The sequence below is a fragment of the Schistocerca piceifrons genome, chromosome 4 (assembly GCF_021461385.2).
Source record: "Schistocerca piceifrons isolate TAMUIC-IGC-003096 chromosome 4, iqSchPice1.1, whole genome shotgun sequence".
Lineage (NCBI taxonomy): Eukaryota > Metazoa > Arthropoda > Insecta > Orthoptera > Acrididae > Schistocerca > Schistocerca piceifrons.
This window is the reverse complement of record NC_060141.1, coordinates 416,401,345-416,425,966: the sequence shown is the minus strand read 5'-3', so window position 1 is coordinate 416,425,966 and position 24,622 is coordinate 416,401,345.

Genomic DNA, 24,622 nt, shown 5'->3' with positions numbered 1-24,622 from the left:
TTGGAAACAGATGAAAATCGTATGGACCATGGCGGGACTGTTTAGAGAACGATGGCTGACAGTGAACATGTGTTAGATTGTTGCAAATGTCGTAGCGCTCGCGTGTGTTCTGGTATTTTCATGTCATTGGGGAAGGTGCTCCACGTGTGGACGGACTCTTCGAATTCGAAACTCAGTTACAGTGAGTTGTTTCTCTCGCACCGCCGTAGTTACGTCACACACTGCAGGTTACGTTACCCGCCGCCATGTTCAGTTCGGGGCCGTCTACTGGCAGAGCGCTGTTAGTAGATAGACTCGAAGAACAAAGGTGTAGAATGTTAATAAAATCTGTTTTATTTCAAAGGATTTAAGATTTTTCGCATAAAAATGTGGAGGCATTACGTTTCGGCATGTCCTCGTAGTTTTATATAGGTCATTAAATCTTCAGAGCCATTTAGGCCGCGTCATATAATTCTTGAAACTTCTTCATTGGTCGACGTTTCGATCCCCTTGTTAGGTGCTTCTTCAGGACACCACTGGAGCCCCCGGATGGCTGAACAGTGTGGAAAGACAGCGTCGCGTTCACTTTGAAAAGGCTATTTTTCTGATGTGTCAAAAGCCCGTAATCATCTGTTAAAAATACAAGTTGACCTTACAATATTGTAATATAGAGAAAGTCAGAGACAACATATGGCGTATATTAGTGGCCGTAACCTATAGAATCAAGCAGGAAAACAGCCATCTTAGCATCTTTCACTGCAGGAGCAATAGGAGTGTCATAATTTGTGAGGATTATCCTGTATATTCTCCATTTCTCAAAAGAGCATTTGAAAATTTAGATGGAACTTTTCACATGTTGACTGGAATACACTCTTTGAAATTATGAAGGTGACAAGGACAAAATAAAGAGGGCGAAAGCGTAGCTACATCTAATACAGAAACCGGTCAGCAGTTATAAGACTCGAAGGACGTAAATGAAAGAAGTAGTTGAGGTGGGAGTGAGACGGTACCGAAGCCTCTCTCCGATGTTGTACAACCTGTAGAGCGAGTGAGTAGCAAAGGAAACGAAGAGAAATTTGGGAAGTGCATTGCAGTTCAAGGAGAAGAAATAAAAATTTTGAGGTTTTTCAATTCCAATGACCCATCTGAGATAGCAAAGTACTTGGAAGATCACTTGAACGGACTGGATTGTGTCTTGACAAGAGGTAATAAAATCAACAAATGGAAAACAAGGTTTAACAGAATGAAGTCGATTTAACTTAGGTGTTGCTGTGGAGGTCGGATTAGATGAGGCGCTGAAAACAGTAGATTAGTTTTGCGGAAAAATAACTGATGAAGGCCTAGGTGGAGAGGATATACAAACTCGCAGTATCTGCAAAAGCGTTTCTGAAAAGGATTTTAACGTAGAAGGTAAAGTTAATCAATATAAATGTTTTTGTAATTGTATTTATCTTGAGTGTAAGTGTGTGCGGAAGTGAAATGCGAAAAATGAGCAATTCAGATTGGCTCTGAAGTAAAACACTCTCAAACTGCAGAGCACACAGAAAAGTCTCAGAGTAAAATATTGAGATATTTATATTTTTTCAGTAGGCAAAGTGGACTTCGTACCATTGCAGTTATGTTGTTTAAAAAATTTTTATAATGCAATCGAGGTACAAAATATGAAAAATTAACTGCTCAAGTAAAATAATCAGGTAAAAAAAGTGTTGATCAATGTGCCACACTGATTCGTTCTGTTACTAGTGAATCAGTTTCTGTTTTATGATTATTTGGCGTAGTGAGCGAATTCCTTCAACTACGGATCTGATATATAGGGTCTTTCACATCTACTCGGATTAAATATTTATGATTGCACTATTGTGTTGTAGACTACGCGACTCATTTTCGAATAAAACCATATGACTTTGACACTCCGAATATTTCGTAAACAGTTCTAGCTAGTGGCAAAAACGATAGTACGCAAAAGGGACAAGTAATTTACTGCATTGATAATACTTTTTCTATTTATCGATTCAGTGAAAGAACTACGTTTTCTTTTAAATAGGACGATACAATTGTAGGGAAATTTGAAGTCTCTTTTAAAGTACTGTTCAGTGATACGATGCGTTTTACGGTTTGCACTGACGTTTTCATGAAAATAGCTCAGGTACTTTTCTAAATGCAAACGCCAAAGCAACAGACAAGACGCTGTTACTTCTCCGCAACAGAGTTTTCGGCATCAGATCAAGCCCTGTTCTACAATCTTTACACCTTCAGTGGAAGAGAGGCGACACATCGCCTGCTCTTTCCGTTCTCAGAAGCGCAGTCAGTTTTGATCAGAAACGGATAATCTTACTTGGGCGATTGATGTTACTGTTTACTGCACTCATAATTAAACTAGCACAACCCAGCGTTCCTCCAGTTATTAAAAATATTTCGAACCTGATGTTATCTAAAGTCAGAAAATAAACCAGATCATTTACACGATGTTAAGGAAGACGCAGCTTATGTGGATCGTAAAAGGTGAAAATTGTGATTATTAGCAGTCAGCAAGAAGGGCTCTCCTGTTGCAGGGTATTGTTTTTGTTTTCGGGAAGCCTTTCATCAGCGTTCCGCCATACTCGTCAACATTTGGGCTCCCTCTATACACAACCGGCAAACACAAACTTGCGGGTAACTGCTAAACGTCTCAGCTGAGGCGTTTCTGCACAACACGCCTCCTAAGTGTATGCAGCCTTCGTAAATCCTATGACAGTTGTGCTGTTTCATTTCTCCTTGTCTACAGAAGTATAATGTGAAACAAGCACTTCAGCTGAGAATCAAGTCATGCATCGTGCAGAAAGTACACGATAAGGGGAGATTGTCTTATTGTACCTAATAATGCAGTTGCTGAAATAATCAGAACATTCTATGAAGATCTTCACCGCTGATACAATGAATCATTCTGTATACAACGTGGCATTCGAAATATATTCTAAAAAGAAAAATATTCACAAATCCACCGAAATCTAAGATGTACACTTCCTCAGTTTTACGTACTGGCATAATCTGTTAAATATCCCCTACAGTTACAAAATGCGTTGTCTGGTAGCTATATTTACAAACAAACCAAAACTGGCAATACACTCCCTGTTATATACTGTATAATCGGTCTATGTTTTTGCTCCAACCTATACTAATAATAAAACTGTAAATCCGTCATTTCCGTATACTGAAAATATTCTCCAAGAACTGATTTCGGGTGATGTAGTAAGTGTAACAGAATGCAGTAAGACCATTTTTTATGTCTGTCTGTCCGTTTGAATACGCGAATCTTAAAAACTGCCAACCAGCGTAGGTTTACAAAGCATAGTTCATGTGAAACTCAACTCGCATTTTTCTCACGTGACGTCCTGAAAGCCATGGATCAAGGCAGTCAGGTAGTCGCAGTATTTCTAGATTTCCGAAAAACGTTTGACTCAGTTCCACACTTACGTTTATTATCTAAAGTACGAGCATACCGGGTATTAGACAAAACATGTGAGTAGACTGTGGATTTCCTGGGAAACAGGATGCAGCATGTTATCTAGGATGGGTAGTCATCGACAAACGTAGAAGCATCTTCGGGTGTACCCCAGGGAAGTGTGTTGGGTCCCTTGCTCTTCATTATGTATGTTAATGATCTTGTGAAAATTATTAAGGGGATACGGAATCACCTATCCCCGCAATGTTAATATATGCCTACTATAGGGAACATTTTCTCACAAACTACTGGAGACAGAGAGGTAAAAATTTTACTGTATGTGCATTCATATGTTACAACAATACTGAAACAACAGTTTATTGTCAAAGTATTTTCTTACAGAGATATTGTACATTTATTTTTAAGTAAATTTTTTCCATCGCTTTTTACTAGACTATCACCCCTAAGTCTTTTGTAAATCAAGTAATTAAAAAATCGTTGTTTCAGTATGTAATAGGGACCTATGTCACTACGTCATAAAAATTTCAGACTTCTAGGTTGACCAGTACCTGAGATAATGTTCCTAGATGAAGTAAAAAGTAAACTTACGGGAAACGGAGAAAGAAGATTAAAACATTCCTGATCCGTAGCTAATACCCCCTTCACAGTCTTCATAATCATCTTCAAGTCTTCTTTTGGCACCCCTCTGCACCTGTCTTGCTTTATTCACTAATGTCTTGATTATATTATCAGCATGCCTTAGTCTGTGCTGATCTAAAAAGAACATAGCACGTACCGTACGGGAACCAACACACATACCCAACTTTTGAAGGACCTGGCATTTAGTTATATTTCCAAGATTGAAGGTTGCCACAGCATCATACACACCAAAATGTAGTGTATTAATTCCGACAAACACTGTTTTTGGGAGACGATGCCATATCACACTATTCAAGCACTCGTTGGGGTTCTGCGTTTTTCCGTGAAGACATTTCATCAGAAGACTTCTGTCAGCCAGATCTCTGAAAATGGGCTTTATTTCTGCCATGATGGCTGATGGTAGACTGTGGTGGTGAATGTATTTCTCTCCTGTTGTTAGTCCCCTATTGTATTTACACCAGCTGTTTTCACCTTTGGGGCACAAACCATGTTGTGGATGCTCATCCGTGGATGCGGTGTGGAAATATAAAGCCCATATAGCTCTCCTCATTTCTTCAGGATTGCCTGTATTTTGCCTGATTGCAAGGCCATAGCAGTTCTGAATGTGGTCTATTATGGAATCAGTCAATCTTCCTCTGCCATCCAAGGTTTTCCCATCATCTAGTTTTTTCCCTTTCATAACTGATTTTAACCTTCTCAGCCTGGCACCCATTCTCTTCTGCACATGTCCTATACATTCAAATTTGCTTATATTTACACTGTTCCCATATGGTTTGCTTTCCAAAACTTCTTTGAATGCTTTAGAGTCACCATCTCCCAGATATTTGACATAGCGAACATTATACCACTGTGAAGAGCGATGAAAAATTTTCTTCACCCCAGCAACCTCCATGCCACCACTACTACCATAATAATTAGCAATACAGTCATCACTGTGTTCATTTTTCAGCCTGCCTGTGCACCTACAGTATTTAGACATTATTGCAACATCAATAACCTTGCCAGTATCAACACTAGTTGCTGTTACAACACCATTGTTGGAGGTGTGGCCCCTTTTCTGCCACGTGCCATCAAACGCCACTGTGAGGTCACGACTGCCGTCATTTTCTTCCACTGCTTCTTCCACAGCAACCTGCATTGACTTCTGTGCTACATCTTCAACTGCAGATCCTAGTACATAATTGTAAGCTTCAAACTTTGAAGGTGCACTTGGAAGATTTAGAACACCACATAGCATATCACCAGCTGCTTTGCCCTTACCAATTGCTCGCAATCCATAAACTAACCTAATATTTACACTATAAAGTTCAGTTTTCTTGTATCCATTATTTACAGTTACTGAAACCGAACTTGGAAACTTACAGCTGTATTTACAAACACTGCATATTAAATTAAACTGGGCAGCCAGGCCAACATGGGATTCTACTTTCAGAGAAACGTTTCCATGACATTTTTTGCAGCACAAACTGTTTTCAAGAGCTTCACACAATATATTCGTATCAATGAGTTCAAAAACTTCATTCCCTCTATCAAGTAAATTATATTTCTCTTCCAAATCTCTTAGTTTTTTATGAGAAGCACTGTTTTCATTTGGTGTAAGTTCGTTCGGCAAATCAGTAATAAGTGGATTCACATTTTCCAACAGTGATGATGATGAACTGCTTTGCTTTGCTAATGAATCATTATTTCTTTTCTTTTGCCAGTTCACACGCTTTTTAAATACTTTTGCTTTAGCTCTAGGCATTTTCACTGCGAAAAATGAAGCACTAAATACGAAATAACTCAACAACAACTACTTTCTTATATCACACTGTTTACAAAACAGTCCCGCCACAAAGTAACTTGAGGAAACCAGAGAGAAACACTTTCGGGCAACTAGTGTATAAATAGTCGCTGGAAACCGGGATATTTGAATTCATGTCACTTTAAAGGTACTGCCAAAAAGTTCATGGTCAGCCACGAGAGACGTGTATAACTAAAGCGCAATACCCGATCTCACAAATATATAAAAATAAAATAGTTATAATTGTAGTAGAGCTATGTATGATACGTCATTTTAAAGAGGAAACATGGCAGAATATAATACGCCAATAAAAAAAAATTCGATTTTTTAAACCAAAATCCGATTCCGTATCCCCTTAATAGTAACCTCAGACTTTTCGAGGACGATGCAGCTGTCTACAACGAAGTATAGTCTGAACGAAGCTGAATAAATCTTCATTCAGACCATGATAAGATTTCAAAGTGGTGCAATGATTGGTAGCTTACTTTAAATGTTAAAAAACGTAACATTGTCCACTTCGCAAAATGAAAAAAACACAGTAATCTACGAATACAGTATTAGTGAGTCACAGTTTGAATCTATAAGCTCATACACGTAGTTGGGTCTAAAACTTAGCAGGGACGTGAAGTGGAACGATATCATGGGCTAAGTCGTCGATAAAGCAGATTTCGGATTGTTAGTAGAATACTATGGAAATGCAGTCAGTCTACAAAGGAGATTCCTTACGAATCATTCGTGGGACCCATTCTAGAATATTTTTCAAGTGGGTGGGACCCGTGCCAAATAGGACTAGCAAGGGATATTGAGCGTATACAGAGAAGGTCATGTTTGACCTGTACGAGAACGTCACTGAGACGATGAAAGAACTGATCTGGTATACTCTTAAAGGCAGACGGAAACTATCCCGAGAAAGCCTAGTAACAAATTTTCAGGATACGGCTTTAAATGACGATGCTATAAATATACTGAAACCCCCTAAATATCGATCCCATAAGTATCGTGAGGATAAGATTGGATTAATTACAGCATGCTTAGAGGGATTTGGACAATCACTTTTTCCGCGCTCGTAACTAGTACAATAGGACGTACCCTCTTCTATGCACTTCGCTGAGTATACTGTAGACGTAGATGTAGATATAGAAACTGTTAGACGAATTTTCAAGTCGTTTTCACAGGTAACTTGGGCGTAGCTTGGGATATTATACGGCCTGCAGGCATTATTTCATGAAGATCGGATCACGAAAAAGGTGTCTCAATTTGAAATTTCACTAGTCCGCTATGCTTAATAGTTAGGATGTGTACCTCAGTGACACGAACAATACGGCGTAGACCACCAAACAAACAAAAGATGTCGCTTTTAGTTCTGCAGTGTGCCAAAGAACGAATAGGTGGCGCTGTTGGTTTTTGTACCTCAGTGAGAGAATTAAGCTTGCTTATGAAGAAGGAGTCGCGATGGCAAAAGGTAATTTATTTACAATGACCTGTTTCGATACATACAGTAGGCCATCTCCAGACTGAATGCACCATTGGCTGGAGCTGGTGACGTGCTGAGCAGCTGCGTGTTCTCAAGACGGTAACTGCTAATTATCACAAGAAGATCGCTGACATTCCCAACCACGTTGGTTGAAAACACAATTAAGCGCTGCAATCTTACCTTTAAGAACGCAAACTAACATTGAGTTTACTTGGATAGGATATACAGACTTACTGATTTCTCTTTGAATATTTAAAAATTAACTAAGTCGCTTTGCTTCTTTCTATAGGTTTTAACCTATTTCACTTCTTGGCCAGGAAAAACGATTTTATTGAGTCTGCTTTACGATTTGGGTGTCTACTTATTCTCAGTACACTAGGACGGCAAAAAGACTGTGGACTACAAGGTCTCAAGGCTCGGAGGCTTGCTAAGGCTCCAGAACATCAGACTTCTTCCAAAAGCGAGACTCGACGCAACTGTGATCGAGGGCGTCATGCATTATCTTGCTTTTCACTACATATTATAAACAGTTCATCCGATCGTGGATAATTAGTGTTTACCCGCAGGAAACCGCGGCGGACCGCTAGTTAAATACAAATTTCGTTGAAATAATTTCTCATTCAACTTAATCCTCCAAAAAGTAAAATCGACCTGACTCAAAACAATGTCTAAGCAAGTAGCATTACTGAGAAGAACAGCAATCCAACTTTTATGATCACAAATTTGAAATATATGTAAAAATCTGCCAACCGGTTGCACGATGTCTGGACGTGGTGTCACCTTGGTTTCGAAACGTGTTGAAGACGCTCACCACAGCACTCTTCGAACACTCGTCAAGACGTGCAGTTTCTGAAATGCTCTTGCCGAGCCTCCGAGTCATCACAAACTGCTCTCGGTCAAGCTCAGATAGATCGTGTGCCTTCCTCCGTGTACACACGGACAGCACGCTCACTGATGCTATGTGCACCGTGCGTGTGTCTGACTGGCAGTCATTCCTCGTCAGGTGACGCAGCTGACACCTAGGCAGGTTTATATCGATAGCGGGTCTGTGGTCGTAATGCTCTGGCTGATCAGTGTATGTAACGTGTAAAAGATTCAAATAATGCTGGTACTCCTAAACTATAATGCAAGCTACTACAGAAGTTACCACGTGACAGTCGCTAAAAACAGATACGGCACAAAATATACTGTCCTGAAATCTTGAAAAAGTCGCGCTGAATGTATTCGAAGCTTCCATGGTCAAAAACTTTCACTCTGTACCAGGTTGGAAACATATGAAGGATGCCATATTGTTCAAACCGCAGTAACCCTGGTCAGAAGAGAGAGACTCTGAGATCAGATGATGATACACTATGTGATCAAAAGTATCCGGACACCCCCAAAAACAAACGTTTTTCATATTAGGTGCATTGGGCTGCCACCTACTGCCAGGTACTCCATATCAGCGACCTCATTAGTCATTAGACATCGTGAGAGAGCAGAATGGGGCGCTCCGCGGAACTCACTGACTTCAAACGTGGTTAGGTGATTGGGCGTTACTTACGTCATACGTCTGTACGCGAGATTTCCACACTCTAAACATCCCTAGGTCCACTGTTTCCGATGTGATAGTGAAGTGGAAACGTGAAGGGACAAGTACAGCACAAAAGCGTACAGGCCGGCCTCGTCTGTTGACTGACAGAGACCACCGGCAGTTGAAGAGGGTCGTAATGTATAATAGGCAGACATCTATCCAGACCATCAGACAGGAATTTCAAACTGCATCAGGATCCACTGCAAGTACCATGACAGTTAGGCGGGAGGTGAGAAAACTTAGCCGGCCAGTGTGGCCGAGCGGTTCTAGGCGCTTCAGTCTGGAACCGCCCGACCGATACGGTCGCAGGTTCGAATCCTGCCTCGGACATGGATGTGTGTGATGTCCTTAGGTTAGTTAGGTTTAAGTAGTTCTAAATTCTAGGGGACTGATGACCTCAGATGTTAAGTCCCATAGTGCTCAGAGGCATTTGAACCATTTGAGAAAACATGGATTTCATGGTCGAGCGGCTGCTCATTAGCCACACATCACGCCGGTAAATGCCAAACGACGCCTCGATTGGTGTAAGAAGCTTGAACATTGGACGATTGAACAGTGAAAAAACGTGGTGTGGAGCGACAAGTCACGGTATACAATGTGGCAATCCGATGGCAGGGTGTGGGTATGACGAATGCTCGGTTAACGTCATCTGCCAGCGTGTGTAGTGCCAACAGTAAAATTCGGAGGCGGTGGTGTTATGTTGCTGTGGTGTTTTCCATGGAGAGGGCTTACATCTCTTGTTGGTTTGCGTGGCACTATCACAGCGCACGCCTACATTGATGTTTCAAGCACTTTCTTGCTTCTCACTGTTGAAGAGCAATTCGGGAATGGCGACTGCATCTTTCAACACGATCGAGTACTTGTTCATAATGTACGGCCTATGGCGGAGTGGTTACACAACAGTAACATCCCTGTAATGAACTGGCCTGCACAATGTCCTGACTTGAATCCCATAGAACACCTTTGGAATGTTTTGGAACGCCGACATCGATACCTCTCCTCAGTGCAGCACTCCGTGAAGAATGGGCTGCCATTCCCCGAGAAACCTTCCAGCACCTGATTGAACGTATGCCTGCGAGAGTGGAGGCTATCATCAAGGATAAGGGCTTGCCAACACCATACTGAATTCCAGCATTACCAATAGAGGGCACCACGAACTTGTAAATCATTTTCAGCCAGGTGTCCGGATACTTTTGATCACATAGTGTACATGGGAAATGTCGATCTCTTCCTTGTTCTCAAGGGTTTTCTTACGTGTGATTGTGAAGACGCCACTGTTCGCCGTTTCTTTATTCTTGCCTCTGTCTTTGTCGTCAATCTTCTGTTCCTGCTTGTATTTGTGTTCTAAGTATAGTTTTTTTTACCTCTATTACTCTAAAAATCCCCTTAGAACTCTCGATAACGCTGATGCTTCTGTTTTTTATTCTTATGTATAATATCAACCTTATGACGACTTGTAGGATGTCACTGTGGTGTTCACACCAAACTTCTGAATAAGAACGGCGCCTGTTATTTCTTACCTGTAACTTAGACGACATACTTTCGGGAAAATGATACTTTTCATTTTGTTGAGAATATATTCAGTGATTCTATTAACGGTATATTTATTATTTTTGCTGATGCAATTACAGAAAATTTTTATCGTTAGGCGGTACTGACTACAACAGGCCATTATCAGAACTGGAATATAAAAAGAAAAGAATAACTACTTTACCTTGTCAATTCTTCGCGTATGGAAAAACATAAAAAAGTAAAACAAGAATTACTTTTAATGCCGATTACTCATAAATTACTAGGACGTACTCTCTGTTTCACACTGCTCAGTAATGGCTAACATCTTATACCACAGGCGCAGTGGAACAATTCCTACCACAAAGCTAGAGCAGGCTGGCTTTCGTAGCAGATGCTTTACAGTTAAACAGCGAATGACTTCGATAATATAAATGCCCGTACACCTCTCCCAAACGCTCCTTTTCACCCTAAAAAAATTTTCAGCAGCCTAAGATGAAACATTAAAAAAATTATCAACCGTTATTAATTAATACATGCTTCTTGGAGGTCTTGCAGCATCATATGTGTGACTTTCGAGCTTTCGACGACTTCCTCCGTCGCCATCGTCTGGATATATTTCAGTAGGCCTTTAAGTACTTTAAACGGCCGTCTGCATGACAAAATTAGGCAAAAAAACTGCCTAACGGCCTATTGAAATATCTCCAGACGATGGGGACGGAGGAAGACGTCGAGAGCTTGAGACTGCCAAATATGACGCTGCAAATCTATGTTGTCACGTTATTGGGGGAGGTCTGAATATCAGAGCTTGTGTATGTGTCACATCGTAGAAGACGACTTTCGAGATTGGAAATAGGGTTTTCTGTACTATTTTCCGTACAAGGAGACCACACGGCAATCTGATTTTTGTATTTTTATGTTTCCGTACCTTATTTGGTAAAAACGAAACCGTTATAGGATCACTTCGTTGTCCGTCCATCTGTCTATCCAACTGTTAAAAACTCTTTCCCTCGGGAACGAACAGACGCAGCAGGTTCAGATTTATGTCGTCTACGGTCCCTTGGTGGCATCAAAAAAATTGAAACTTCTAAGTCAGTGCAATCAAAAGATACGGCAATTTATGTCACATATTTTGATACTCGAAATCTCACTCATCAAAATCTTTGCCTAGAATCATGAAAATTGGGAAGAAGCAAGGTTCCACAGCACAGGCAAAGGAAAAATTGTTAATTTGTATTTACACCACACGAAGAACTATCTTTGTCATTTGTTATCCGACTATCTGTCCATTTCATAAGACTCCTTTTTCTCAGGAACATGTTGACGTATAAAGTCCCATGGTGATGTTGAATTGGGCTGAACTGTTTGGAGGAGGAGACCAGACAGTGAGGTCATCGGTCTCATCGGATTAGGGAAGGACGGGGAAGAAAATCGGCGCTGCCCTTTGAAAGGAACCATCCCGGCATCTGCCTGGAGCGATTTAGGGAAATCACGGAAAACCTAAATCAGGATGGCCGGACGCGGGATTGAACCGTCGTCCTCCCGAATGCGAGTCCAGTGTGTTAGCCACTGCGCCAACTCGCTCGGTACGTGGTGATGTAAGCAATTAAACGTTCTGCATCAATGCTATCATATGGTCACAAATTTTGTTTGATCTTGCCAGTATCGATATCGTTAACAGCAAAAATCGTCGAAGTACTTCATTCTCGGGATGGATGAACTACACTCCTGGAAATTGAAATAAGAACACCGTGAATTCATTGTCCCAGGAAGAGGAAACTTTATTGGCACATTCCTGGGGTCAGATACATCACATGATCACACTGACAGAACCACAGGCACATAGACACAGGCAACAGAGCATGCACAATGTTGGCACTAGTACAGTGTATATCCACCTTTCGCAGCAATGCAGGCTGCTATTCTCCCATGGAGACGATCGTAGAGATGCTGGATGTAGTCCTGTGGAACGGCTTGCCATGCCATTTCCACCTGGCGCCTCAGTTGGACCAGCGTTCATGCTGGACGTGCAGACCGCGTGAGACGACGCTTCATCCAGTCCCAAACATGCTCAATGGGGGACAGATCCGGAGATCTTGCTGGCCAGGGTAGTTGACTTACACCTTCTAAAGCACGTTGGGTGGCACGGGATCCATGCGGACGTGCATTGTCCTGTTGGAACAGCAAGTTCCCTTGCCGGTCTAGGAATGGTAGAACGATGGGTTCGATGACGGTTTGGATGTACCATGCACTATTCAGTGTCCCCTCGACGATCACCAGTGGTGTACGGCCAGTGTAGGAGATCGCTCCCCACACCATGATGCCGGGTGTTGGCCCTGTGTGCCTCGGTCGTATGCAGTCCTGATTGTAGCGCTCACCTGCACGGCGCCAAACACGCATACGACCAACATTGGCACCAAGGCAGAAGCGACTCTCATCGCTGAAGACGACACGTCTCCATTCGTCCCTCCATTCACGCCTGTCGCGACACCACTGGAGGCGGGCTGCACGATGTTGGGGCGTGAGCGGAAGACGGCGTAACGGTGTGCGGGACCGTAGCCCAGCTTCATGGAGACGGTTGCGAATGGTCCTCGCCGATACCCCAGGAGCAACAGTGTCCCTAATTTGCTGCGAAGTGGCGGTGCGGTCCCCTACGGCACTGCGTAGGATCCTACGGTCTTGGCGTGCAACCGTGCGTCGCTGCGGTCCGGTCCAAGGTCGACGGGCACGTGCACCTTCCGCCGACCACTGGCGACAACATCGATGTACTGTGGAGACCTCACGCCCCACGTGTTGAGCAATTCGGCGGTACGTCCAACCGGCCTCCCACATGCCCACTATACGCCCTCACTCAAAGTCCATCAACTGCAACTATGGTTCACGTCCACGCTGTCGCGGCATGCTACCAGTGTTAAAGACTGCGATGGAGCTCCGTATGCCACGGCAAACTGGCTGACACTGACGGCGGCGGTGCACAAATGCTGCGCAGCTAGCGCCATTCGACGGCCAACACCGCGGTTCCTGGTGTGTCCGCTGTGCCGTGCGTGTGATCATTGCTTGTACAGCCCTCTCGCAGTGTCCGGAGTAAGTATGGTGGGTCTGACACACCGGTGTCAATGTGTTCTTTTTTCCATTTCCAGGAGTGTATCTATATGTATACATATAATCAACTTCGTACAGAAACCGCGGTGCACGAATCCTTCTCGCTGTTTCCTGGATGTATATGGTACGCGAACTTCAGGACTCAAATATCAAGCACCCTACGTTGTAGGCTGCAATTCTCAAAAACCATCGAGAAAACCGACTTGGAAGTTGTTCAAGAATCGTTAACACCCTAAAGCAAGGTTACTTCTTCCACGTACCATTAGGTTCTGATGCAGAATGCTCATCTACCATGTGGCAGCCTTGGTTTGGTTCCTGGCTATGGTACATTTTTAAATAAAGGGACATTATGCACGAGCACTTTCGTGAGGCATAAAAGACATAATGATGACAAAAATTTAATTTGCGTTTTTTTTAAAAATTTAAACAATATTTGTTAACAATCTCGCAGAAAAGATCAGTAATTAAGAATTTATATTTGCAGTGAGAAGCTGATTTTTTTTTTTTTTTTTTTTTTTGTGTACGAAACGTAACTCACTGAGGCGACAGAAGTCGTGGGATAGCGATATGCACGTATACAGATGGTGGTAGCATATCGTAAACACGGTACAAAAGGGCACTGCATAGACGGAGCTGTCATTTCTTCTCTTGTGATTCATGTGAAAAGGCTGCCGACGTTATTATGGCCGCATGACGGGAATTACTGACGGGAATTAACTGACTCTGAACGCGGAATGGTAGTTGGAACTAATTGCATGGGACACTATATTTCCAAAATCGTTAGGGAATTGAATACTGCGGGATCTGCTATGTCAAGAGTGTGCAGAGAATACCAAATTTCGGGCATTAGCACTTATCACGGACAACGCAGTGGCCGACGGCTTCCACGTAACGACAGAGAGCAGAGGCGTTTATGTAGAGTTGTCAGAGTCAACAAACGAGCAACAGTGCGTGAAATAATCGTAGATATCAATGTGAGACGGACGACGAACGTATCTGTTAGGACAACCTGGCGAAATATGGCATTAATGGCTATGGCAACAGACTATCGACACGAGTGCCTTTGTTAACAGCACGACAACGTCTGCATCGCCTCTTCTGGGCTCGTGACCATATCGGCTGACCCTAAACGACACCAAAACCACGGCCTGGTGAAATAAATCGTGATATCAGTTAGTAAGAGTTGACGGTAGGGTTCGAGTGTGGAGCAGGAGACACGAAACCATGGGACCATGTTGTTAACAAGCCACTGTGCAAGCTGGTGGTGGCTCCATAATGATGTGGGTTACGTTTACATGTAATGGACTGAGTTCTGTGGTCCACCTGAACCGACCGTTGACTGCTAATTGTTAAGTTCGGCTGCTTGGAGACCATTTGCAGTCGTTTATGGACTTCATGTTGCCAATCAACGATGGAATTTTATGGATGACAATGTGCAACAAAAGAAAAATTCGGACTAGGAATTAAAATCCATGGAGAAGAAATAAAAACTTTGAGGTTCGCCGAAGACGTTGTAATTCTGTCAGAGACAAAAAAGGACTTGGAAGAGCAGTTGATCGGAATGGACCGTGTCTTGAAAGGAGGATACAAGATGACCATAAACAAAAGCAAAACGAGGATAATGGAATGTAGTCGAATTAAATCGGGTGATGCTGCGGGAATTAGATTAGGAAATGAGACACTTAAAGTAGTAAACGAGTTTTGCTATTTGGGGAGAAAAATAACTCATGATGGTCGAAGTAGAGAGGTTATAAAATGTAGACTGGCAATGGCAAGGAAAGCGTTTCTGAAGAAGATACATTTGTTAACATCGAGTATAGATTTAAGTGTCAGGAAGTCGTTTCTGAAAGTATTTGTATGGAGTGTAGCCATGTATGGAAGTGAAACATGGATGATAAATAGTTTAGACAGGAAGAGAATAGAAGCTTTCGAAATATGGTGCTACAGAAGAATGCTGAAGATTAGATGGGTAGATCACATAACTAATGAGGAGGTGTTGAATAGTTGGGGGGAAGAGAAATTTGTGGCACAACTTGACTAGAAGAAGGGATCGGTTGGTAGGACATGTTCTGAGACATCAAGGGATCACCAATTTAGTATTGGAGGGCAGCGTGGAGAGTAAAAATCGTAGAAAGAGATCAAGAGATGAATACACTGAACAGATTCAGAAGGATGTAGGTTGCAGTAGGTACTGGGAGATGAAGAAGCTTGCACAGGATAGAGTAGCGCGGAGAGCTGCATCAGACCAGTTTCTGTACTGATGACGGCAACAAGAACAACAATGTACAATGTCACCTGCAGCCGTTTATGGACTTCATGTTGCCAATCAACCATGGAATTTTTATGTATGACAACGTGCAATTTCACCGGGCCACAATTTTTCGCGACTAGTTTGAAGAACATTCTGAGCAGTTCAAGTGAATGATTTGGCCATCCAGATCGGCCGATATGAATCCCATCGGGCATTTATGGGACATAACAGAGAGGTCAGTTCGTGCACAATATCCTGCATCGGAATCTCTTGCACAATTATGGACACCTACAGAGGCAGCTTGGCTCAACATTTCTGCAGGGATATGCAACGACTTTTCGACTCCGTGCCACGTCGAGTTGCTGTACTACGCCGTGCAAAGGGAGGTTTGACAAGACATGAGGTGGTATTCCATGATTTTCGTCACCCCAGTTTATGTCTTAATTAGCACATATTTAATTAATTTCATACTTGAAAGACATAGGTATTCGAACTGAACGGAAAATAAACGAAAAAAATGGCTCAAATGCCTCTGAGCACTATGGGACTTAATATCTGGGGTCATCAGTCCCCTAGAACTTAGAACTACTTAAACCTAACTAACCTAAGGACATCACACACATCGATGCCCGAGGCAGGATTCGAACCTGCGACCGTAGCGGTCACGCGGTTCCAGACTGTAGCGCCTAGAAGCGCTCGGCCACAGCGGCCGGCTAAACGAAAAAATCGATGATCAAAACCATACTCTAACAGCGATTCTGCGATTATCAGATTCGAGTGCTACTGATGTTTTTTTTTCGTCTTTATGTATATTACGCTTCAGAAATGCTCATAGAGCATGCGGCATTGTTTAAAAATTTTCATACGCGGAAATCGAGCCCAAGCCCACTATGGCGCAGAGAGCCACACTGCCCACCAAGAAAGGCGGATCCTATTAAGGACACTCGAAAAAGTTCGAAGTGACTTTCTCGAGAATTGTTGAGTGCTGCATCGGCTTGCTTTGGTTGGCTCGGTGTCGATCTCCATAGGAATTAAGTTCAAAAAGGTTCAGATGTGTGAAATCTTATGGGACTTAACTGCTAAGGTCATCAGTCCCTAAGCTTACACACTACTTAACCTAAATTATCCTAAGGACAAACACACATAGCCATGCCCGAGGGAGGACTCGAACCTCCGCCGGGACCAGCCGCGCTGCCCATGACTGCAGCGCCTTAAGCCGCTCGGATAATCCCGCGCGGCAGGAATTAAGTACCTCCCTGGCATCTGATATCGAAAACTCGTTTCATTTCACACAAAACGGAATTTCAGTGACACTTTTACTTTTGGGCGTGGTGACAGCTGCAGCGATCAAAGCTTATGAGCGTAAGGAACGGTGCACAACCGGTGAAGAGAGGCGGCGTGTGGTTTACCGCTCTTCGACCGGCGCGCCATGAGACAGGCCCGCGGCTGCGCGACATAGGTGGACTCGGAGCTTTTTTATCGGCTCTGCTCTTGTCACCGGAGTCTCTATCAACCAGCCGTAAAAAAAGTATGTGGGGCAGGCTGAGGAAATGGGGCGCGTTTACATTTTCTTGCAGGTCCCGGCGCGGCGGCTCGGCGCTAACACAACACTGTGGGCGGTCGGCGCGCCGCGGAGGCGCTGGCCGAGAGCTGTGAGTCCCAGCCTAGGGCGGCCGCCCGCCGGCCGCTGCGCTGGGAACGGCGCGTGCAGCCGCCTCGCCCTCTGCCTCCTCCAGCTGCTCGCAAAAAGTTTGAATGGCAGCTTTTATACAGAGCTCTTATGGTAGGAAAGTAGCAAGGAGCCGCGATGTGCGAGACCGTTTGCTGTTTCTCCTTGCCGCACTCGAATGTGCTCGCCCTGCAGCAGAGCAATAACCTTTGGAACCTCCGGCGATATACGTGTTAATGTTAGTAAGCTTCCAGTATTCGTCTGGTTACAACCCGTATGGAGGTCTAGTTAAAGAGGTATTACTGAAAATGCAATAGATGATCTAAACATTAAATGTTAACAAATTCGTTAACATTTATTTTACTGTTTACAAACCGATCAAACATTGCTTATAACAGGAATAACATAAAACTGTTTCCATTAGTGGCACAACATTTTACAGCCACAAACGTCCTTCAGAACAAGTTAATACATTTTTATAAAAATAGTGATAAGTCTGAGAATGGCATGTTTCAAGTAATTAAAGCGTCAATGAATTTTTGTCGTATAATTTGGAGCTTTTAACTGAAAAATTACGTAGATTTTTCCCACTCGAACACGGTGGATCTCTCTTAGACCCCGCCTAGGTATATTATTATCAAATTGGAAAGCCATCGTAAGTTATTTTGTAAGCTTAGGAGAAAACTGTCCAATGATTTTGCAAAACTTATTGATGAATAAAATGTTCTCGGGTCCAACCGCGTCAATTGTTTAAAACTACACGAGCTTTCGGCCAAGCACTCCTTGGCCATTGTCAAGTGGTATGACTGCCAGTGGGCTGTTGGTGCGCCCTTATATACGCTAGCTGCCAGCTGTGACGTCACTGGTGCTCGTGACATTGCCATATATGGGCATGTTTTGAGCCGGCGTTCGATTAGCCCTCTTCAAAGGCGCGATCGCTGGATCCCACACAACGCTGAGCTGCAAGCCACCCTGAATAGAGACGGTGGTTTGAAGCGTTACTATTTGTTAACAAAGCTTTAGAATACTTACGTAAATAGTCTGATTTTAATGACACAAACGGACTATTTACACTAATCAGTATTAATTTAACCAGCTAAATTGAATTTCATCGTTTTCTAAACATAGTCGAAAATTTATAGCTTCAAATACTCAGTTTACATATGGATGATATACGGAAATTGTATTATTAATCAAATATCCTCATTCCACTCTGACTGCAAAGTCGCGTGAAATCGTTACAAGAACATGGTCCATTAAATTATATCAGGTGCACAACGGAAATTTATATCATGATTTCAACAGGACAATCCAGGGAATGGATTATATCAAACCTTCAGTAATCATTCCTCGTGCAGGGAATACTACTGTGGTAGTTCTCACAGGGGAAGTAAGAAGATGGCAGAGTGCACATGATGTGAACACAAAAATCGATTTAGCTTCCATAAAATAAACGTTTATTAGCTCGTAAGTTCTCCTTTCTTTAACTTGCGCATTATGTACCAAAACAGAACAAACTCTACTGACATTGTTATTTCGCAAACAGATAATTAACTCGACCTCAATTAAGATCATTTATTCACCTGGTAGTCGAATTTAATTAACGAAGTGACCGCTTAGACTGAAATACGAATAAATTAACAGATCCTAACCGAAATTCGATGAATTCATAAGAGCACATCTTACTCTCCACGTTATGCAGCCTAGTTGCTCTCTCCCATCTTTTCTAGAAATCCACGTTATCCTCCGTTTGACTAGTGCATCTTGAGAAAGTGCGAGCGTTAGCTGGGCAAACGGTAAAATGCTCAAGAGTCGCTAATTGAGTGGGAGCTAGCAAAACCGCAAGATGTCTTCTTCCCAGTGAAAATTTACCAGACAGAGTGTGAATGCCGAAAGCAGCGGAAATTTCCAAAGCTTTCTAACTGACCAGTCACAAGCCACACTTTAAAAAGAGCGGGCTGCATGTTGTCCCAGGCCACTTCAGGCCACAGGCCAGGTTTGAAAAATGAAATTCAGCTGAAATTTTAGCCAGCCTCTGCCGGCCGGAGTGGCCGTGCGGTTATAGGCGCTACAGTCTGGAACCGCGTGACCGCTATGGTCGCAGGTTCGAATCCTGCCTCGGGCATGGGTGTGTGTGTTGTCCTTAGGTTAGTTAGGTTTAAGTAGTTCTAAGTTCTAGGGGACTTATGACCTCAGCATTTGAGTCCCATAGAGCTCAGGGCCATTTAGCCAGCCTCTAGAAAGAAAGAATAAGACAAAACTAGCCTTATTCTCCAGTTACAAGTGCACATCCAATTACTCACTTATCGACATCCTATAGAGCTTATCCATGGTGGAGATTATGAAGAGAGGATAACGTAAGTTGCTGATGTAAAATGAAAAATAAAATCAATAAACAGTACCTTTACAATATTAAATTAAATATAGATGCAAATATGCTTTGAAGCTGTTTAGCAGTGCCTATTATTCTATAAATATTGCTAAAAATAACAAAGGATATGCTTTTAAATAAAATAATGATAACGAAGTCTTCCGCGACGACCCTGTTTTATAAAACTTTCTCGGACTTCTTTAAATCTCGAGCTTTCAACGATTACCTCCATCGTCTTCGTCAAGACTGCTGCTGTGGTGGCCTTATAGAACCCACAGTCAGATTATGATTGGCAAGCATTTATGTAAAGCAGTCGCAGATTTGTCATTGTCTGCGCTGGTGGTGTCACAGCTTCCGTAGCAGCGTAAACACTGCGACGAATGTCTCTGCATCTTCTCTGCATCGAGAGCTCTCTTCCATGCACCGCTAAGATTACACTGATCAGCCTGCTATCAGCATAAACCCGGCCAGGCGATAGCAGCGTCACCTGCCGAGAAATGCCTGCTAGGCATGTGCACGTAGTATCAGTGAGAGTGCCGTCCGTTTGTAGAATGGGGAAGGCGCGTAATCTGTCTGAGTTTCACCGAGGGCTGATTGTGGTGGCCCAGAGGCTGGATACGAGTATTTCGGAAACTGCACGACTTTTCGGATCTTCGAGGAGTGCTGTGGTGAGTGTCTTCAACACGTGGCGAAATCAAGGTGAAACCACGTCCAGAAGATGTGTGGTTTAGGGGGCCACCCCTCAGTACAGATGTCGGACGTCGTAGGCTGGGCAGGCCTGGTAAAACAGGACAGGCGGCGAACTGTAGCGGAATTAACATCAGACTTTAATACTGGGCAGAGTACGTTTCTGAACACACAATGCACCGAACTCTCCTAACAATGAGCCTCCGCAGCCGACGACGAATGCATGTATGTGCGCATGTTAAAACCATGACATCGGTAACTACGATTGAAATGGGCACATGACCATTGGCACTGGACGTTGGCGCAGTGACAGAGCTTTGCATGGTCTGATGAATCCCGATAGCTTCTTCATCATGGCGATGGGAAGGCGCGAATCCGTCGTCTTCCAGGTAAACAAGTCATTGACACCTGTAGGGGACAAACTGGCAGCGGTTCCATTATGCTCTGAGGAACATTAATGTAGGCATCCATATGTCCAGTGGAGCTCGTGTAAGGCGCTATGACGGCCTAGGAGTATCGTAGACTTGTTGCAGACCACGTACGTTCCTTCATGACGATCACGTTTCCCGACGGCAGTGGTATTTTTCAACAAGATAATGGTCCATGTCAAAAGGCCAGGAGCGTGATGGAGTTGTTCGAGGAACACAGCGGCGAGTTCCAATTGCTGTACTGCCCCCATCCACACCCCCCCACTTGCCAGATTTGAACGCGATCGAACACATCTGGGATGTGACTGAACGTGGTGCCAGAGCTCATCGTCCCCCTCCCCGGAATTTGAGGAAATCAGGTGACTTGTGTGTAAAGATGTGATTCTAACTCCCTCCAGCGACCTACAAGGGCCTCATTGCTTCCATGCCACGACGCGTCGACTCTGTTATTCGTGCCAAAGATGGCTATTTTTGGTACGTGGTCATATTGTTCTGGCTGATCAGTGTACATTCACTATCACACCTGAAGTTCTTCTCGCAAATTCTATTTTTTCAAACTCTTTAGTTACAGGAAAATTTTGGAAATTTGTGTTAAGTTCCTATGGGACCAAAATGCTGAAGTCATCATTCCCTAGGCTTGCACACTAGTTAATCTAACTCAAACTAACTTACGCCAAGGACAACACACAAACCCATGCCCGAGGGAGGACTCGAACCTCCGACGGTGGGAACCGCGCGGACCATGGCAAGGCGCCACAGACAACGCGGCTGCAACGCGCGGCTTTTATTACGGAATGTATGAGCCTGGTACAGAACTTTTTTCGTCAGACAGCATTTTGTGTGGATTTGTGAGGCTGTACTCTGCAACTGTGGCATTCTCCAGCTCATGATTTTTAATATGCTGTTGATGTTCTGCACAGCGGAGTGACTGACCGTTATACACTCCTGGAAATTGAAATAAGAACACCGTGAATTCATTGTCCCAGGAAGGGGAAACTTTATTGACACATTCCTGGGGTCAGATACATCACATGATCACACTGTCAGAACCACAGGCACATAGACACAGGCAACAGAGCATGCACAATGTCGGCACTAGTACAGTGTATATCCATCTTTCGCAGCAATGCAGGCTGCTATTCTCCCATGGAGACGATCGTAGAGATGCTGGATGTAGTCCTGTGGAACGGCTTGCCATGCCATTTCCACCTGGCGCCTCAGTTGGACCAGCGTTCGTGCTGGACGTGCAGACCGCGTGAGACGACGCTTCATCCAGTCCCAAACATGCTCAATGGCGGACAGATCCGGAGATCTTGCTGGCCAGGGTAGTTGACTTACACCTTCTAGAGCACGTTGGGTGGCACGGGATACATGCGGACGTGCATTGTCCTGTTGGAACAGCAAGTTCCCTTGCCGGTCTAGGAATGGTAGAACGATGGATTCGATGACGGTTTGGATGTACCGTGCACTATTCAGTGTCCCCTCGACGATCACCAGTGGTGTACGGCCAGTGTAGGAGATCGCTCCCCACACCATGATGCCGGGTGTTGGCCCTGTGTGCCTCGGTCGTATGCAGTCCTGATTGTGGCGCTCACCTGCACGGCGCCAAACACGCATACGACCATCATTGGCACCAAGGCAGAAGTGACTCTCATCGCTGAAGACGACACGTCTCCATTCGTCCCTCCATTCACGCCTGTCGCGACACCACTGGAGGCGGGCAGCACGATGTTAGGGCGTGAGCGGAAGACGGCCTAACGGTGTGCGGGACCGTAGCCCAGCTTCATGGAGACGGTTGCGAATGGTCCTCGCCGATACCCCAGGAGCAACAGTGTCCCTAATTTGCCGGGAAGTGGCGGTGCGGTCCCCTACGGCACTGCGTAGGATCCTACGGTCTTGGCGTGCATCCGTGCGTCGCTGCGGTCCGGTCCCAGGTCGACGGGCACGTGCACCTTCCGCCGACCACTGGCGACAACATCGATGTACTGTGGAGACCTCACGCCCCACGTGTTGAGCAATTCGGCGGTACGTCCACCCGGCCTCCCGCATGCCCACTATACGCCCTCGCTCAAAGTCCGTCAACTGCACATACGGTTCACGTCCACGCTGTCGCGGCATGCTACCAGTGTTAAAGACTGCGATGGAGCTCCGTATGCCACGGCAAACTGGCTGACACTGACGGCGGCGGTGCACAAATGCTGCGCAGCTAGCGCCATTCGACGGCCAACACCGCGGTTCCTGGTGTGTCCGCTGTGCCGTGCGTGTGATCATTGCTTGTACAGCCCTCTCGCAGTGTCCGGAGCAAGTATGGTGGGTCTGACACACCGGTGTCAATGTGTTCTTTTTTCCATTTCCAGGAGTGTAACTGCTTCCGCCCTCACAGGGGATGTTGTAAATCCCAGGGATCCTGAGGCTGAGACTGTCCTTAATAGGACGTAACATGTCCTTTATTTACTTAAGAGGTCGGAAAATAAGTCTTATACCTCGTCTTCCAAGGACTCCGCCTATTTTGCTGGATGTAGCGCCGCGTCAAGAAAGGAATGCAATTGGTCGCTCACCACGTGAATTTTCAACATTTTTACGATTTCTTTCCTTGGAGAACACTACTTCATATCCCTTGAACCATAGCTGTTCTTCGGAACACGTACTTCAAATGATTATTTTTGGAATCCAAGAGGTCCTCGTCGATCATGTGACGTACATGTTCCGAAGCCGTTCTGGCTGTGGTTCACGTGATAAGAATTCAGCGTTCTCCAAGAAATGGAAACGTGAAAATTTTGAAGATTCATGTGATGAGCCACCGACTGTATTCCTTGCTTTCTGCGGTGCTACATCCAGCAAAACAGCAGGAATCCTGGGAAGATGAGGTATGAGACCTATTTCCCGATCTCCTACGAAGATATGGGAGATGCTACGCCCTGGTAAGGACAGACTCGACCTCAGGAGCCCTGGAATTTATAACATCCCTTGTGGGTGGGGAAGCAATTACATCGGTCGCTCCATCCGCAGCGTTTCCGAGCTCTGTGCAGGACATCAACGACATATGAAAAATTGAGAACAGGAGACATGTGCGGTTGCTGAGCACAGTCTCACAAACACAAAATCCTGTTTGACGAAACAGAGGTTCTGTCCCAGGCTCCTACATACTGGGAATCTGTGCTGCAGGAATAAGAATGTGTGAGATGAACTTCAACAGTGACAATGGATTCAATCTTGGCGGGGCATGGGAGCGAATTCTCGATGCACAGAAGATTCAGATATATTCGTGGCAATGTTTACGCTACAACGGGAGCGGTGGCGCCACCAGTGCAGACGTTGACACAACGGCTGTATAAGCCACGATAGAAACAGTTCTGACAGTCAGTTGCTCCTGACGAAGATGATGGCGGAAATCGTTGAAAGCTCGAGGTTTTACCCTGAACAGATGTGCATGAAATCCGCGAATGTTTTACACGTAATAATTAAACATAATAGGAAATACTTTATTTTGACAGACTGTACTTTTTTCCCACCTTTACAACCAGTATACTTTACTTGCTGAAAAGAGAAAGGTGACAGTCCCAGCTAAAGGCCTATACCGTTCATCCTAATTCGTGAGCTGTCGGTACGAAACTCTCGTCATCGTGATATACAGGGTGGTCCATTGATCGTGACCGGGCCAAATATCTCACGAAATAAGCATCAAACGAAAAAACTACAAAGAACGAAACTTGTC